The 17,817-nt window shown below is 42.1% G+C and overlaps 3 long non-coding RNA genes across 4 annotated transcripts in view; all 3 read left to right on the top strand.

Moving 5' to 3' along the window:
* Positions 1 to 17,817, top strand: part of LOC310673070 — a 63,710-nt gene that overhangs the window by 32,484 nt on the left and 13,409 nt on the right. The gene's annotated exons all lie outside the window — the stretch shown is intronic.
* LOC310673075 lies at positions 7,579 to 10,366 on the top strand. The gene is made up of 3 exons (XR_014508812.1): positions 7,579 to 8,117; positions 9,882 to 9,944; positions 10,033 to 10,366. It is a non-coding gene; the product is annotated as an uncharacterized lncRNA (long non-coding RNA).
* LOC310673082 lies at positions 10,947 to 17,199 on the top strand. Of its 2 annotated transcripts, none has more exons than XR_014508824.1 (3): positions 10,947 to 11,738; positions 14,425 to 14,603; positions 16,009 to 17,199. It is a non-coding gene; the product is annotated as an uncharacterized lncRNA (long non-coding RNA). The 2 variants fall into 2 exon arrangements; XR_014508825.1 differs by lacking the exon at positions 10,947 to 11,738 and adding an exon at positions 13,023 to 13,400.

Genomic DNA, 17,817 nt, shown 5'->3' with positions numbered 1-17,817 from the left:
GTTGCTTAAAAGCAGACAAACTCTGCAAATTTCTTCTTCTGATACAGAAGAAGCTCAACACCTTTGTTTGGAAATATGGCAACCCTAGGCTATATATATGTAGAAGATACTCTCCCTCTCTCCTCTGACAAATCCACACAAACACTATGCATTGCACTGACTGGAGAGTGCTCTTCCTTTAATCACACTGAAAAAGAAATGGAACAAATCAACCTGCCCTCAAGTGATTACTAATCTGCTGCTTCCTGCCACTGATCTCAGCTACCAGTTGACTAAGGATTGCTGTTTGCCTTGAACCCTCAACTTCCTTTCTGATGCAGAGGGATTCCTTTCCAGCACAGGGGTGACTCAAAAACCTAACCATGCATGCATAAGGCCCCAAATGTTGTCCCCAGCATCTCTAGGTGGGGCTGGGAGAGTTTTCTGTCTGAAACTCTGTAAAGCCTCTTGCAGTCAGTGTAGACACCACTGAACTAGATGGACCATTGGTCTGATTCTGGATAAGGCAACTTCCTTGGTTCCTATGGGATGCGCACAGGAAGGACATAGCAGGACAACGAACCCTCGCCCATCATTTGTACCCATCATCTGCAGGGCCAGATTTAGGTTGAATGAGGCCCTAAGCTACTGAAGGTAATGGCACCCTTTACATGTTCAGCTGTCCTTCTTTGTCAACAGCAAATTGTTGCTGTTTTTTTGTGTTGAATATATGCTATATGGTAATTTATGGCCCTAATAGGTATCTGAAGCCATTTGCACTTAACAAAATATGTATTTTATCAAAGTAATTGTTGAACTGAAATACAATTAAGAAGTATATTAACAGTGAAATACAATTAAGAAGTATATTAATAGTGAAATAATTATTAAGCTCTCACTTAAAATGATTCTTTTATTCATAACAAACTGAATAATGCAAACACTTTTTTCCTTTAATTTTTTTGGGCCCCCCAAGAGAGTGGGGCCCTAAGCTACAGTGTGTTTAGCTTATACGTAAATCCAGCACTAATCATCTGGTAATCAGAGGTAGACTGCTTTTCAAAATGGAGGTGCCATCAAAATTCCTAGCTACTGATTCAGCCTTGGTTTTTCACTGTCAAATGAGCAACACCACCACCACATTTTTTAAGTAATGTTTCATTCCGGATTGTTTGAGTTAATGTTTTAATGTGTTGTAATCTGCTTTGAGACTCCCCCCCTTTAAAAATAAAAAGTGCTATAAAAATGAAATGAATTAATAATAATAATCTGCTGCTGTTCTGCTGCTCCCTGATTCCCAAGATGTAAGAGAAACTCAAATACCAAACAATTAAAAAATGGGTTGGATCCAGATTTGCTCATGGTTAGATAATGCAAATTGAAATAATAACTAATTGAAGTTTCATTGATTTCAGTCGGTCTGATTACAAATCATTCTTTAAAAGCAAAAACAGGCAACAGATGAACAGCCAGCTGTCACCATGGCCCTACTCCTAGAGACCCCTCTGGGCTTAGCAGACTCGGTTGCTGGTTTCACCTGGTAGCAAAATTTTAAAATGATTTAGTTTTTGCAAGACTTTACATTGTTTCAGTTGTTTGTTTTGATTTTATTTGCTTCCCCCCACCAACTTTCTCTCTTTTGCTGCTCTTTGTATGCAGATCTCAAAACTTATTTTAAGGGTTCTGTTTCCTGGATCATTAACCAATCTTCTTACTTCTTGGAGCTCATAGATCAGTGTCAGTAGCATCAAAAGACCAGGGCTGTGTAATCACTCCCACTAACTCTGCATCCATTGTGCCTGCAGCGCTGGTTTGGGAATGGATATTGGCCACAATCCATATCTATCTTGTATATGTCCTGTCATTTCATTTGATGCACCCCCCCCCATCAGCTTCAATCTGAATTGAGAAAAAGAATGACTCAGCTGTGCTTTTAGCTGGTAATGGTGATTGAGTATGCTACAGTGGCATGAGTTGGGCAAACAGTCTGTATTGTAACTGGGTGGCAAAAAATGATAACTTAAAATAGCCCAAAACTTACTTTGGGGGCACAAAACATAGCCCTGAAGTGCTTCTAAAAAAGCGACTTTGCCTAAGCGCTCAAGATGGTGGTTGTGCTCCCAGGAGATACAATGCCTGTCCTTTTTCTATTCCTCTGCAGCTCAACAGTCTAGAATCCATGGCTCTTCCGTCAGCCCACACCTCTGTACATGTGAGGCAGGCTGCTTCTGCATTTGCTTTGCACTATGAGCAGGTCAGATTGAAATGCTGGCTATAAAAATTCTCACTAGGTATTTTGGCAAAAGGCACCATAGCTTTGGGTCAGTTTGCAGCATCGTTTTGAGAAACACCTGTTGCTCTCATGTGGCATCAAGCGACATGTTGACTGCATTGAAAAATGGCTGCTTAAAGGTTCAGATTTTGCGCATCAGGGAGAATTGGTTTGATACACTTTCTCACATGCTTCTGATGCGAGACCTTTGATGAGCTGAGCAACAGGACAATCGCATGGTGCAGGCAGAAGAATCAGGCATTATGCTAACTACATGATAGAACATGGCTGGTGGCAAATGCAGCCCTTCCTATGGTGAAATTATGTGTCTTCTTTGCAGGCTGGAGCCTTATTCTATTCATAGAATCATAGAACTGTAGAGTTGGAAGGGACCCTGAGGATTGTCTAGTCCAACCCCTGCAATTCAGGAATATGCAGCCATCCTGTTTGGGGATTGAACCTGCAACCTTGGTGTTATCAGCACCATGCTCTAACCAACTGAGCTATATTTCATCTGGATCTTATCCCAATTTTGACATAACAGTACTGGGATCCCTAATGTGGCATCCTTGGGCATCAAAGCACTCCTTACTGATGCTCACCAATGACTCTTATTCCACATAAGTTTTGTTTATTTATTTAAACTGAAGGGTTTGGGACTGTATTTTGTTGTTAGCTGGTTGGGAGGTTGCCTGTTTTGGGCGACGGGGGTTCTGAGCATTACCAAGCCCCCCCCCCCCCCGAATAGATATTTTGTGGTGCTTATGACAGTTTATTAGATTTCCAAATGTACTCTCAGGCCCCAAAAGGTTGTTGCTGATAGTATATATAAATCACACTCCATCCTGTAGGATCTCAGGGTGGTCTACAGCAATCAGAATAAACTCACTGTTCCCTTAACATTACAGAGGAGCAGCAATGGCTGAAAAGGAATCACAGCCAGTTCTTTGCCCCAGCACCAAGGATTGAATTTCTACAGGAATTATACTGGCTGATTCATTTGCAAGGTTCTTTGTGTGTTCCCATGACTCACTCTTTTCCTAAAGCTCTGATTGAATGTAGCTACGAGATGCTGTGATTCAGGAGTTTTCACTTACAGTTGCATTGCATCATGGCTTTTGTAAGTTTAGCACTGTATAAACCAGAAATGAGGAACATTTGGACCTCTGTATGTTGTTGAACTACAGCTCCCATCATCACTGACCTTTGGCCATGCTGACTGGGACTGATGGGAGTTTAAGTCCAGCAACATCTGGAGAGCCACATCTTGCCCACCCCTGGCACAAATGCTTACAGCACAATTCTAACCATGCCTACTCAGAAGTAAGTCCTATTGAATTCAATGGGGCTTACTTCCTGGATAAATATAGTTAGGATTGCTGCCTAAAATAATCTTGTGCATGTACGTTGTAATCTACTATATATTTTGGAAAGTTGTTTATTTTCTTGTTTTGCATTTGGACAGCACTCGAGATATAATAACCAAACTTTGCACGATGGTTCCTGAATTCAAGGAGTAGTTTTGTTTGGATGCCATTTTGAATCAAGATCACAGACTGAACATTTAAAAACTGCACTGATCTTAACCAGTGATTTCAAAACTGCACCAATATTTTGGTTCCTTAGAATTTCCAAGCAACACTAGGTACAAGGGGGCTAGACCACTATATAAACAATACCTTCACAGCCCCATTGCAGTCTATGGACTTAAAGCTAGGCAAAAAACTAGTTCTTCTGCATTTGGATTTATTTCTGTATTCTGTATACTTTTTGTATAATTCTCACAAACAATTTGTACATATGCCAGCTTAGATCTTTTTGTACCTGCTCCACCTTCTGTAATTTTTATTAGCAGATAGAAATGGATGTTGGAGGAAGAAAGCAACCCCCTCTCAGAAGTATAGCAGCTAAAGTGACAGCTTTGTGCTTAGGCTGGCCCTGGTCTTAAAAGTATCTGTTGTGATTTGGAACAGATCAGAATAACGTTTTTAAAAATGTTTACACAGGTCTTCTTGATTGAAAAGATGATATGGCAGAATTAGATAAGATGTCAGGAGGTAATGTATGACTGTGAGAATACAAAGGAGAAAATGATAAACTTGCGCCAAAGGCATTTAAAGCCATATGAACCATATAACCTTTTTGGTACACCTCTTCAGTTGAAAAGGACCTTATTCCCCACAAAGAGCTCCAGTTCCAGAGTTCTCTGGGAAGAAGGTTTGACTAATAAACCACTCTGGAAACTGTAGCTCTGTGAGGGGAATAGAAGACGTAGAATCACAGAATCGTAGAGTTGAAAGGCACCCCAAGGGTCATTTAGTCCAACCCCCTGAATTGCAGGAATATCAACTAAAGCATCCATGTCAAATGGCCATCCAACTTCTGCTTAAAAACCTCAAAGGAAGGAGAGTCCACAACCTCCTGAGGGAGTCCATTCCACTGTTGAATAGCTCTTACTGTCAGAAGGTTCTTCTTGATGTTTAGTCAGAATCTCCTTTCTTGTAACTCGAAGCCTTTGGTTTGAGCCCTACCCTCCAGAGCAGTAGAAGACAAGCTTGTCTTCTAGCAGCTCTCAGCACTGGCGCTGAATTGGGGGCTTGTATACTCACAGTGAGATGGTGTGTGCTTCCTTTAAGAATCCTCGGCTTTCCCCCTCTGTGGGAAACTATGAGGGCTGTTTCTAGCATAATGCTTGGAACTCATGGATATAAAAAATGGATATAAAAAATGATCACACAAGCTCTTCAGTTTGAGATATTACATGGGGATTAGCAGCTTTCTCAGCTGATTGGTCGAACACAGACAATGACTGTGCTGGGGAAAAAACTGATATAAGAGAGCTTTGCCTTGCTAGTTCTTGTTTGCTTCCAGTAGAGTATTGTGTGGTGTGGTGGTGCCTTCATGTGGAAACTGGAGGGATATGCAAGAAAAGAATCTGTGAGAAAGAACTAAGGCAGAGGCACAGAACCTTTAAAATATGTAATGTGCAATTTTCTCATGAGATAAGAGCTCCACAACTAATTCACCTTGGCAGCAGCATATCTGGGATTATATCATTCAGCATGCTGGAAATTGCGAGCCCACACACTAAACCCTGTCCCTGGCACCCACCACCCAGAAATGAGACATGGAAATAATGTATGGGTTTAAAATTAGGCCACAACTTTATTAAATTCAGGTGTAGGAACCTTGGCGTAGGCCTTGGAAGGTATCCCTCTCATACCCAACAGGGGCTGAGGATGCGCAGGGCAGTCAGGTGTTCTGGGAGGGGACTGTAAAGCATGAACGTACACAGCGTGCCCTCCCAGTTCACCAAGGCCGGGAGTCTGACCTATATGCCACCGCTCTAGGGCCAGTGACTCCCACAGTCAACCCTTTAACGGGCCCTGCAAACGCTGCCGCATGGGGGTACATCAATATGCTGCCCCTGACTCACAGATAGACTACAGTGGTACCTTGGTTTACGAACTTAATCTGTTCTGGATGTCCGTTCTTAAACCAAAGCATTCTTAAACCAAGGTGTGCTTTCCCATAGCAGCGGAGGACTCAATTTACAAACGGAACACACTCAACAGGAAGCAAAACATGTTCTGCTTCCAAGGCAAAGTTTGCAAACCAAAACACCTACTTCCAGGTTTGCAGCGTTCTTAATCCAAGTTGTTCATAAACTAAGCTGTTCTTAAACCAACTGTATAGACTACCAACCAAGGTCTAAAACTGCCACCCGAGACCCCAACTGGGATCTCGCCGCCAAGATACCTACAGCTGAACATCCTCTCCTTCAGAGAAGGATTACACCCTGCCACCCACCAGTCCCTGAGGCCCTGGCGCATATCGCTCAACCAAAGGTTGTTGCCGTTGGGGGTCAAATGTACTCCAAAGTAGTTAGTTCTCAGGAGAATTGTATACTAAACTCATATATATCACATGTCAGGAGGTCTTGTGATGGACGCCTTGGCTCCATCAGGACCTGGCAAGGTTTGGCAGCTTCAGATGGACCAAGAGGAGGAGGACAAAGGAGCAGATGGAGGGCTGAAAGGCTGGCACCCAATGGTGTAGGAAAGAGGTCCTCTGCTTGTGACTCTGTATGACAGGGAGAGAGAAAGAGAGAGAGAGAGAGAGAGAGAGAGAGAGAGAGAGAGAGAGAGAAGCAGATTTCCTGGCTTTCTCTTCTACCCCTCCAGTGGAGTACAGAGCCTCATCAGGGAGCGGGGAAGACTTCAACAAGCCAGAGAGAGGGCCTCATGGTTGTGGTGGAGGAGCTGGAGGCAGAAGGGCAGGACAGTGTTGTCACTGAAAGTCAGGCACTGCCTTGACGGGTGTGAGATCAAACACAACTGCCCAGATGTAGCAGACATGAGTGTGTGCAGCAGATTTACAGGGTGAGAGAGTCCCACAAGTGAGCTCTCCCTGCCTCACCTTTAAAAGCTTAGCAGGAGGGGTATGTCAACTGTTGGGACATCTTTAAGGCTTCCATTCACTTATGCATTTCTTGCTTTGGTCATGGAACCTTGACTTTTGGATCATGTACTTGTTATCTGCCACTTAGTGTGGGAAGCGGTTTGTCTGTCGGTTGGTTTGTTCTCTGTGTGTTTCGAAGCCTCTTGAGATATCATCAGAAAGCTTGGCATGAGGGTTCCTGAGGTGGGGGAAAGCACTCTTCATCAACATTTGGATGCCAGCTGCCATTTTGAATCACAATTGCAGACTAAAATGTGACTCTTTAAAATGAAGGCTGTTTCCAGAATGGGTTCATTGGTTCATTCATATTGGTTCATTCATATCTGATTTGTCAGTGTGTGAAATAGGCATGTGAGGCGTATGTCTTACGCTTTTCACAGGTATTCCACTGTTTCCCATGCACACCAGGGGTGGTCCATGCGGTGTATTTTAGCCCCTTCCCTCATTAACTACTCCTCTGCCTTTCACCACCTTTTCCTGTTGTGGGCATGCATTCAGGTATTTCTGTTCCTCTGAGTGCACTCCTTTAAATCCACTCCATACATGAAGAGAGCATAAGAGCAAAAGCTACCAGCCTTTTGTTATCATGTTCTACAATGAACACAATGGAGGCTTGTGCTTTGGGTGCGTGTGTGTGCAGGGAGAAGTCAACATCCATTTTAAATTGAATAATAATACTAATAGTACTAACAGCACACATATATTATGCAAGACTCTTATTTAACAACACTGGAGTTCTGATTAAAAAAAGGTTGTGATGGACACACCCTGGGTCAGCCTCCTAGTGACCCAGCAACCAATCAGAGCCGGTTATAATGCAGCCAATCAGAAGGGGCTGGTAAGTCAAAAAATTGGAACTTTACAGTTAAACTGTCAGACACGAATCAATTGGCGTTGGAAAAGTGCCTAGTTAGGGACCTGGGAGAGATAGGGATTGGGGTTGGCTATTCAAGGCAACCTGGTTTAATTTCCTGAGAGAAAGTAAGAATACTAGAAGGGCCTCAGAGAGCATTGCTGGTGTAGTAATATTTATAGCTAGTGTGGAAATAGTCCATCCTGAGACAAGTTTTAAATAAGAGTACTGAATAAGGTTTTATAGTTTTCTGTAAAGTGTGTTTGCCTGAAGCTAAGAATTGTGCCTCTCATGCATAACCTCACTGAGTGCAATTAAATAAAAAGTCTATGTTTGTTTCAGAAGTGCCTCCTCATATTTCAAACCACTTGGTGTGAGGAATAAGTGGACACAGGGCATCCTTCACACAAGTAAAACACTGGTTGCAGTATAATAAAGAAATGATACCACAAACAGTTTCTAACAAGGAGAGTTGAAAGTTTTGAACACCCAGAAAAACCAGCTCCCATCTTCCGTGAGGGAGTCTGTCACAGAGGTCTTGCCAAGACATTGGTACTGAGTGCAGGGGGAGGAGGGAGGCCATATTTATGTACTTTTATTAAAGTCTCCGAGTAATTTCCACATGTGTTGAGATCTGGAGAAAAGAGCCCCTTCAAATAGTTTCTTCAAACGGGGGTTGTTAAAGTCCTGGAAATCTCACTTTGATGGCTGTTTTTTTTTACCATCAAGCTATATGGAAATTTTGTGAAATGCCTAAGTAACTTAATAAATTATCTTCCTTGGTTGCTTCCAGACGGCGATTGTCTGCTCTATGTTGCATTTCCGCGATCCAAATACACATTATCTGTTTACTGGGCCTTGCTACTATTGTGGGATACAAAAGTGATTAACAGATTTGTAACAAATGCATGCAGACTCTTCCCCCATTCCTCTTCTTTCTGGAGCTAAGTTTAAAATATTGAAAAGAACGTCAGCCTTAAGTTTTCATCTTAAGCACAATCTAAAGGAAGTAATCAGCTGAACTTGGTGAGATTTAAATTGTGGATGGACATGTTCTGATAGAACAGGCTACTTGCGCCCAAGTGCGTGCAGTGATCTGGTCATATGGATGCTTCAGCATCAGGCACATCACCAAAAAAGAAGAAACACATAAACAAAAGAGGACGAAAGAGGACACAGATTTGCATAAAATTAGGATGTGCTAATTTATATACATAGACGCAAATTTAGAAATAGTTACTATAATTTAAATAGAAATACAATACATCTCAGCATTGTGGGGAAGACAGTAGTCAGGTGACCTGTGCACCTGCTCAGTCTGTTGTCCAGGTACAAACTGTGGGTAGTAAATTTTAAGGCTTCTCCATCTTTAAATCAGAGTTGGACTGCTGAGCCCTTCAGACAGAGGGTATTCTCAAACAGGGCTGATGTCTGATGGCCCTTCGGAGAGAGGAGTGTTCTCTGCAAAGTAGGACACACGGCCACCCTGTTGTCTTGTTAAACTGCTTTGTATTTGCTTTTCACTTTAAAAATAAAGTGCATGTTACAATAATGTCACTTTCCGGTTGGCATTCTAGTTCAATAGGTGCTGATCTCTAAACGGCAGCAAGATGGCGATGGAGAATAAGGAAACAGAGAATACATGTGGAAAAAGAAGGGCCTGAGCTATAGCTGCCCTATAACAAAGCCTCTTGCCCAGGGAGCCTCAAATGAAATTACTGCACTACACAAGTCTAAGGGTCAAATGACATATGATATGTGATCACTCAACCTCCTGCAGTTTTTTTTTAAAAAAAGGTTAATAGCAGGCGCCTTTTTGAAATTAGAACCAGTTCACACAGCCCCTTGGGCTTGTGGCAAACCTGCCCATTTTCATTCTGAGGGCAAAGAGTGCTTATGATAAACCAGTTCTGTGAATGGCTCCGAATAACAACAACTGGCTATTAGCTATGATTGTCCAATGGAATCCGCTGAGGGCCAGGTGCCAGAGGACAAACAATGGGGAAGACTGATGCCTTCACACCCCACTTATGGGCTTCCAAGAAGCATTTCAGTGATGGTTCCTGGAAGCAAGGTTCTGAAACAGATGGATCCTGGGTGTCTGATCCAATTGGGCTTGTCTTCTGTTTTGAGACTAAAAGTTCCCATATCACTTAAACCCTCACAGCAGGAGCGTAACTGAAAAACTGGGATCTGAAATTCATGATGAGTCACCCACATGCCCAGTTCACCACAAGCACATTTCGTACCTGGGGCAAGTGGGGGCAGTTTGTGATTCTTGCCCCAATGACTACTGTATGTCTATTGCTGTTTCAGGCGCTATGTGGCAATGTGCGTGTTTCAAGCACCTACTGGTCACTGCCTTGAAAATAAACAATTGTGAGTATTGCAACCCACCTAAAAATAAAACCTGCACTACACCATATTCATATGAAAAGTTTCTAAAAGCTGTTTTTTTTTTTTACAGACTGACTGTTTATGAATTACCACCTTGGCATGAAAACGAACCTATCCCCCCACACCCTTTTTAAGGCAAGTGAATACAAGGTGTTTCTGTAGCAATGGCTCACAAACATTTGCTTTGAAAATGTTTAGCTCTATTCATATTATTTTAAAAGCGAAGCTGGAATGCATGCACCCTGATATTTTAAAGGATGAATTGCTCTTCTCCATTAGTTACTTGAGAACCAGATATTGCATGGCTCAAGGCTAGGAGGCCTATAGTACTAATAATACAATCCTGTGGTGGTGGTAGATATAATAGAATCATAAAGTTGGAAGGGACCCAATGGACCATCTAGTCCAACAAGGATTGAACCTGCAACCCTGGTGTTATCAGCACCATGCTCTAACCAACTGAGCTATCCAGGCAGTGTTAGTATGTTTGTATCACCTGGAACAGGATAAATTCTCAGAGCACTGATAACAGCTTCTAGGAACTGGAATCCAAGAAGATAACTAGGTTCCCACAAGAGCCTGCCTCTTCAGCTATAGTTAGCAGCCCCACTGTTATCTTTCATCTGGATGGAGAACCTTATCATTAGGTGTTCTTGGGAAATGAAGATAATACCAGTCTTACAATATATCAAAAGTTTTGGCATTCCACTGGTCAAATTCTTTATTTGCTGCCTCCCATGCTTTATAAATTTCATTTCTTTCATTTTCATCAGTGCTGCTATCAGATGTGATGTCAGCTGCTATTGGTTTCCAGGTGGTGGGGGTGGGGAGGTATGGGGGGGCTGATACCGGGGAAGTTGGACAGTCACTCAAAAATAAAAATAAAAAAGGACAAAAGAAAACACATTTGCATAAGATACTATATGCTAATTTATATGTGTATAGATGCAAAGTTAGAAATAATTACTGTACTGTTACTGTACCTGCTCAGTCTGCTGCCAAGGTAAACATGGTTGATGTGCAACTTTCAGACCCCTTCTCTAGAGATGGACAAATCTGTGAATTCTAGTTTTTCTTAATTCTCATTTTTTAAAAAACCTTAAATTCAGCCCTTTCCATTTCTGTACAGTTTGCTTTAACAAAAACAAAATCCAAAGCTCTGCATGAAAAATCAGACCCATTTTGAATATACATTTTGTACGCAATTTTGCCTAATATACATGGTTTGCAAGCAATTCCCCCTAGTGTACTGCATTTTCCTGAATTATTTTCTGCTAATATATGCATTAGTGTGTGCACTCTTCTCTAATATACACATTTTTGTATGCATCTTTTGTTTGCTGGAAAACTGCACTACAGAAGTGAGGATTTTGAAGGACAGATGCATGTTAGTTTGCACAGTGGTTTGGGAAGTGTGAATAAAGTAGGTGCACTTTAAAATGTGAATGTAATTTCTTCCCCACCTCTGCCCTGCTTTCTCTTCTTATGGTTATTTATCTTTAAATCAGGCTCTTCAAATAAAGTAGGACACAGCCATAATATATGCCAAGCAGGTTAGGGAGGATACCATATTCACTTGGTCAAGGTCACTATTTTCGTCCATAAAAGACTGTAATTAAATTCCACACTCTCCTATGAACTCAGTCCCTGTGATTCTTCTGCCTCTCCCAGGAGGGGCACAGGACTTCTGTGCACGTGAAACTATTGGAAGGCAGTGACTACGACACTGTAAACCTCTCCTTATCATGAGCTGTGCAGAATAATGCAAACAATATTGTGAGTGTAATTCATGGAATTAAAAATTAATAAAATAAATGTGTAGTGTGCTGTTTGAAAAACCTAGAGGCCATTGCAGTTTTACTCCTTGAAGGAAGTGTATGCCCATTAAGAAATGCAGCTGGAATTTTGTTAAGAGAGGCGTTAATATCATAAGAGGTGGATGATAATTCATTGCCCTTTCTTTGTGCTGTGTGACTCTGACACTCCTGAGAGAAGTGAAGCAGCAAAAAGCCTTTCTAAGTGAGGAAAACTTGCTCAGTCTCTACAGAGAAGGGCCATATTAGAGCTCTGGTCTGTGTATGTGTGAGAGAGGGTCGATGGGGGTAGGGCAGGCTATTTTTACCTAATCTCTTTGCTGAGAGGAAAGTAAGTCAGATGAATATTTTTACTAAAGAGGAGTCTGCTTTCTGGAACTGGGCCTAAGGAAGGGCAGTCCCTCTCTTTTAACTGACCGACTTGTAAGATATGCCTTTCAAGCTCACCCTGCTCCTTCACTCAATCCTTTCTAATGTTTCTTCATGCTTAATGCTAGCTCAGCTGTAGTAGTTGGGCTACATCTCCCAGGCCCCTGCAGCCTGAGGGATGGTGTTATATTCAACCTCTTTCCTGTCCCCAGGAACTGGATCTGTCAGCAGAGAACAGCTAAAAATACCCTCATTTCCTTTAGAAATCAAGGATGCACATTGCCTGAACCTGGGCCTGCCCACCTCATGAGTGCCTAATCCTATCAACACATACCTCTTTGGCTATGTTTGTACCACCCCGCCCCATCCACACACAGCCAAGAAACCTAATTCCCTTCATAGAAAATTAACTGTCTGCTTAAATCTCTCCAGCACACTTAAGTAAGGATGAATTCTTCCAGTGCTCAAAGTTTTACTAAAGGTGCAGTTCTCCTGTAGCTCAGCATACCTCCATTCTTATGAAGGGATGTGCTGTTTAACTTAGTCCTACTTAAAGTAAAGGTAAAGGGACCCCTGACTGTTACATCCAGTCACGGACAACTCTGGGGTTGCGACGCTCATCTCACTTTACTGGCCGAGGGAGCTGGCATACAGCTTCCAGGTCATGTGGCCAGCATGACTAAGCTGCTTCTGGCGAACCAGAGCAGCGCACGGAAACGCTGTTTACCTTCCCACCAGAGCGGTACCTACTTATCTACTTGCACTTTGACATGCTTTAGAACTGCTAGGTTGGCAGGAGCAGGGACCGAGGAATGGGAGCTAACCCCGTCGTGGGGATTTGAACCGCCAACCTTCTGATCGGCAAGCCCTAGGCTCTGTGGTTTAGATCACAGCGCCACCCGCATAAAGTAGATCTACTGAAATTAATGTGCTTAAGTTACTCATATTCACTAATTTTAACGGATCTGAGTAGGATTAACTGTGGCTGCAACCCAAAAAGAACCCATGTTTGAAAGAATTTTGGACTGTGGCCCATCTGCACTATACATTTAAAACAGTATCATACCACTTTAAATAGTCATGGCTTCCCACAAAGAATCCTGGGGACTGTTAAGGATGATGAGAATTGTTAGGAGACCTCTATTCTACCCCCACAGCTACAATACTAATGACTCAAACATCCTGGGAAAATTATATTTCCCAAAATACCTAACACCTGGGATAGTGCCATTGTTGAGTGCTGGAAAAGGAGAAGGTACAAACTCTCTGGCTCATTTTTCATCTGAAGAACTGTCAGGGACATGATGCTCACTTAACAATGCAGCCAAGCATGTTTAATGGAACAAAACGGTATTATGAGCCTGATAAGCGTGAACTTTGGTGACATCACTAAACAAATTAGTGAGTTCAGATTACTGAAGCCTTTAAATGAATGATTTGTCAACAGGAGGGTGAAGAGTTGAAACAATTGCCATACTGACTTGCAGGGGTGAGGTGTACATGTTTTAAGTGCAGAGCATGGTGCAAAACAATGTGCATAGAACTTGAAATAGGGTCAAAATGATGGTGTTGAGCAAAAAAAAATCAACTTCCTGAAGTATATTTCCCTTTTGGTTAAAAGGTTTTCTTACACCCAGAAGGACTTCTTGGCTTTCTTTTGAGTTAGAGTTAGATTTGCTATGCAGTTAGATTCAACATGTGGACATAGTAATAGAGGACTTAGCCCTTACATTGGGATAGGGGGCTCATTGTCACTGGTAGGCCCTCAAAATGTTGTTCTGCCAAGTGGAGAAATCTAACAAGCAAAAGCTGATGGTAACAATGTGGGGCTCTGTTAATGAAACTGTGTTGTGCTGGTATCTTTTGTAGGATTCCAAGGATTAGTGGAAATAGGAGGCTAAAAACACACCCAAGGACTCTGTTCCATATCTTCATCAAGTACCGTACTTGTCTTAGGAAATGACAGTCCTTTCCAGCCCCCATGCAATAATAGGTTGCATTTGGTATAGGGTTGCCGTATTTCACAAAGTGAAAATCTGGACAGAAAAGTTGTTGAGTTGTTGTTGTTTTGCAAAAACCAACAGTTCCGATATGGGTGAAGTTTTACCAACTGTATTAGCTACACAACAAATATTAGACATAAAATACATATACACAATCAATAAGGCAAACTATTATGCATTTAAGCACAATCATAGCATAACCCTTGCCAGAGCATTCCATTCTTATGAAAGGTCACTCTTGGAACAGGATTCTCTCTGTCTCTCTCTGTTCACAAGGTCTGGGTTGGAACCTCTGTCTGTGTTGAGATCTACATTCTGGTCTCTGATCCCCTTGGTCTCTATAGTGCTCCAGCCTCCCAAATTTATACTATCTGAGCATTGGAATATGACAGGCACCCTTGTCTCTGTGGTCAGCCAGGAGAAGTACCAATGGCATCATCACGTACCACTCTAAGGTATGTCAAAGAGTTGGCAAGCTGTCTTCTTCTATTATTAGCACGATAAGCACTAGTCCCTGTCATTCTCATGGCTTTGATCCTGTAAACCCATGAATCAATCATCAATCCTGGCAATTAGCCCAAAGTGACCTCATGGCCTGGTAAGGTAAGGTTACCTCACTGCCTTATCTCTATAGTCGAAAAATAAGCTCATCTTCCATTATATAACACCTACCACATAAACACAACCGAACAGGCCAAAATATTGTCTATTATGCAAATTCAGGCTCTTATGGAAGCTATCAATAAGGCACCAGGGATATAATTTTTGGATACCACTTATCTCTTCGTAATCAAAATACTGTATACTTCCACACGTTTCCATCACACATTAACATCAGACTCCTCCTCATTGAGGTGGACTAAAATACTACTTTCCCTCATTGTACAAGAACATTGTGGTTTCCTAGTCTTTGCTGTTCTAAGGCATGGTCCGTTTTTGCACTGGAAACCCATGAAACAGATTTTTTTATTTTTTATTTGCAAGGAAGGCAGACTCTGTTTTTAATTGAATTTCCAGCTCAGTTCCAAACCACAATTTCTTTAGTAAGAGACCATGGTATTTGTAGAAAATCTCATAATTTAGGGCTACAGCCGTAAGGCTTTGACGGAGGTAGGGATTCAAGTCCCTTGTGGCTTCTGCATAATGCCTCATCTTCAAATTCCTGAGTCATGGTTTTCAATCCTTGGTTGTGAGGTTTGGATTTACACATCATGTCTTATGCTAACATAGGAGTTTTTACACTAGTGAAACAAATATGACAAAAACCAGAATGCTACGTTTTTCTAGTTTGGGGGCAACCCACTCTTTCCCCCGTCTTCAGTTGCTTAGTGAAGGCTTCAGTGGGGAAGTCTGGGGACTGTTTTTTATGGTTGCTAAGCAACTGTAGCCATCTCTTCCCTCTCTGGCATTGTCAAAGTGGCTGACTATATATGGAACAAAGGGTAATAATGGTTAAGATGTCTAACTTGGGTAGCAGCTATGGCAGAGGTGCCATGTGGGAACGAACAGTTCAAATGTCATGGAGATATGTAGCCGGGCCCTTACTGCTTTAGAATCATATCCAATGTTCTATTGTTATTTATTATGCTGCTTACTGGTACATGTCAAAGTGGCCTCTGTACACAGGTAGCTGTGGACCTCTCCTAGGTAGTACATAGCTATGGTTTGGGTATTCACCTTCCTGTATTTTTCATGTTTCTGCATTATTTAGGCTTTAAATGCCCAAATATAAAACCAAACGAATTACTGAAATGTGTTCAGAAACTAAATGGAAGCCAGTGCATTTGACTTCTTTGTGCATAACTGCTAACACAGATATTTCTGCATTTTTACATTATGTATTTTTATATTACTTCGCAGACTCGTCCCCTTGAAGGAAAGGCACCAAAATTCAGCCACTCCTAAGGTGGAGCATGTACAGAAATAATTCCCTTCAGTCTTACAGGGACAGTTGGAGTTGGCCGAATCAAACTCTACAAACTGGCTTTGGGCCAAGGTTCAGAACGGGTGATATAAGAACAGCTGCAGATCTGGGTCTCTTTTCCTGCTATTCTCTGTGGTATCTACTGCAAGCAATGCACCTTATGCTGTCATCACACAGTGTGTCTCCCCTACCCTACCAGCTGCTGATGTCAGGTAGAGACAATGAGACACACAGTGCAATGGCCAACATACAGTTGGCCCCAGGAGAAGAAACTGCTTCTTCAACCACCACACAGTCAAACGATGGAATTTGCTACCACAAGATTTAGTGATTGCCACCAGCTTGGATGGCTTTAAAAGGGGTTAGATGAAATCCAAAGGATAAGGCTGTCAATGGGTACTAGTATAATGTCCAGTATCAGAGGAAGGATGTCTGAATTGCTGGGGAACATGAGCAGGGAGAATGCTATAGCACTCATGTCCTGCTTGGAGGGGAGGACCTGATTATTAGCCGCTATGAGAACAGGATGCTGAAATATATCGCCCTGTGGTCTGATCAAGGGCTCTTATATTCAGAACCCCAAACCAAGGCTTGCAAAAAGCACTTACCGAAGCGAACACCACATGGCAAGTAAGTCAGCTTCTCATCTTGTTTCAGAAATCCTGTAGCTTGGCTAGGGACCATTTCCTACTAAGGTCTGTCACCATATATCTGGCAGGAAACATTCCCTTTCCTCTTTATCCAATGGCTAAAACTAATCCATGGAGGATTATGCACATAAACTGCGGATGGCAATGCACCTTAAGCATGAATATGACAGGTCATAGTTTCCTGCAAATCAAACTTAAGCTTGCAAAGTCCCATCTCATCCGAGGGTTTAAATTGGATTAGTTATTTTTAAACCTCACAGAAGGGGCATTAAAATGTGCTTTTCAAGCAGCCATAAGCAATTCCTGCCGTAGGGCATGGGCTGCTCTGCTTATAAGTCCTCTCCCTATCCCTTTAAATAACCCCAAGTGATGAGACAGAAAATAATATGCCAAGGCACAGCAAGGCACTCTACTTGCCTTTGCTGATTGTTGACTTTAGAGAATTCAGATTTCACTTGTGGGTGGGGGTTTGTTTTGTTTCACCTAAGAATCACCAGGTTATAAAAACACCTAAATCCTATCCTTCCCTTCCTTCCTTCCTTCCTTCCTTCCTTCCTTCCTTCCTTCCTTCCTTCCTTCCTTCCCTTTCTTGTTACATTCTGATCTGGAAACCACTGCTGCCATTGTTAGCTTTGAGCCCCTCCGCTACTCTGCAATTTCTGGCCAAGTTAAGTAGGGGCTCTAGTTTAACTATTACATTTAATACCTTGGGTTTGTTATGCAGTATCTCCTTTGCAATTGCAATATCAAGACAAGAGCCTCAAGATTTGATATGTGCATTCCTGGCAAAATGTGTCCACATTTGAATACCCACCGTATCCACCCACCTGTTTTTATGGGAAAAGTACAACTTTATAAATGTCTGCAATTTTTAGGGAGCTTCCTCTTCCTCTTCTGTGGATTGAATTATTCCTTTTTCTTTCCATTTTAGCTAGATCTAGGTTCGCAGAAAATTTTATTGTGGAGTTGGTGCTACTCAATGGATTTTTTCTTCACAGCAGCCACATGACATTGTCCTCATCAAAAATACCATTCCACATGGCCCCATTTAATCAGGGTTCTTTGACGGAGTCTGCCCCTTTTGGGATTGTTTGC

Source organism: Podarcis tiliguerta (genome assembly GCF_965153285.1).
Source record: "Podarcis tiliguerta genome assembly, chromosome: 2".
In the NCBI taxonomy this organism is placed as follows: Eukaryota; Metazoa; Chordata; class Lepidosauria; order Squamata; family Lacertidae; genus Podarcis; species Podarcis tiliguerta.
Note: the sequence above shows the minus strand (reverse complement) of the source record. Positions and strands in the feature narration are given on the sequence as shown.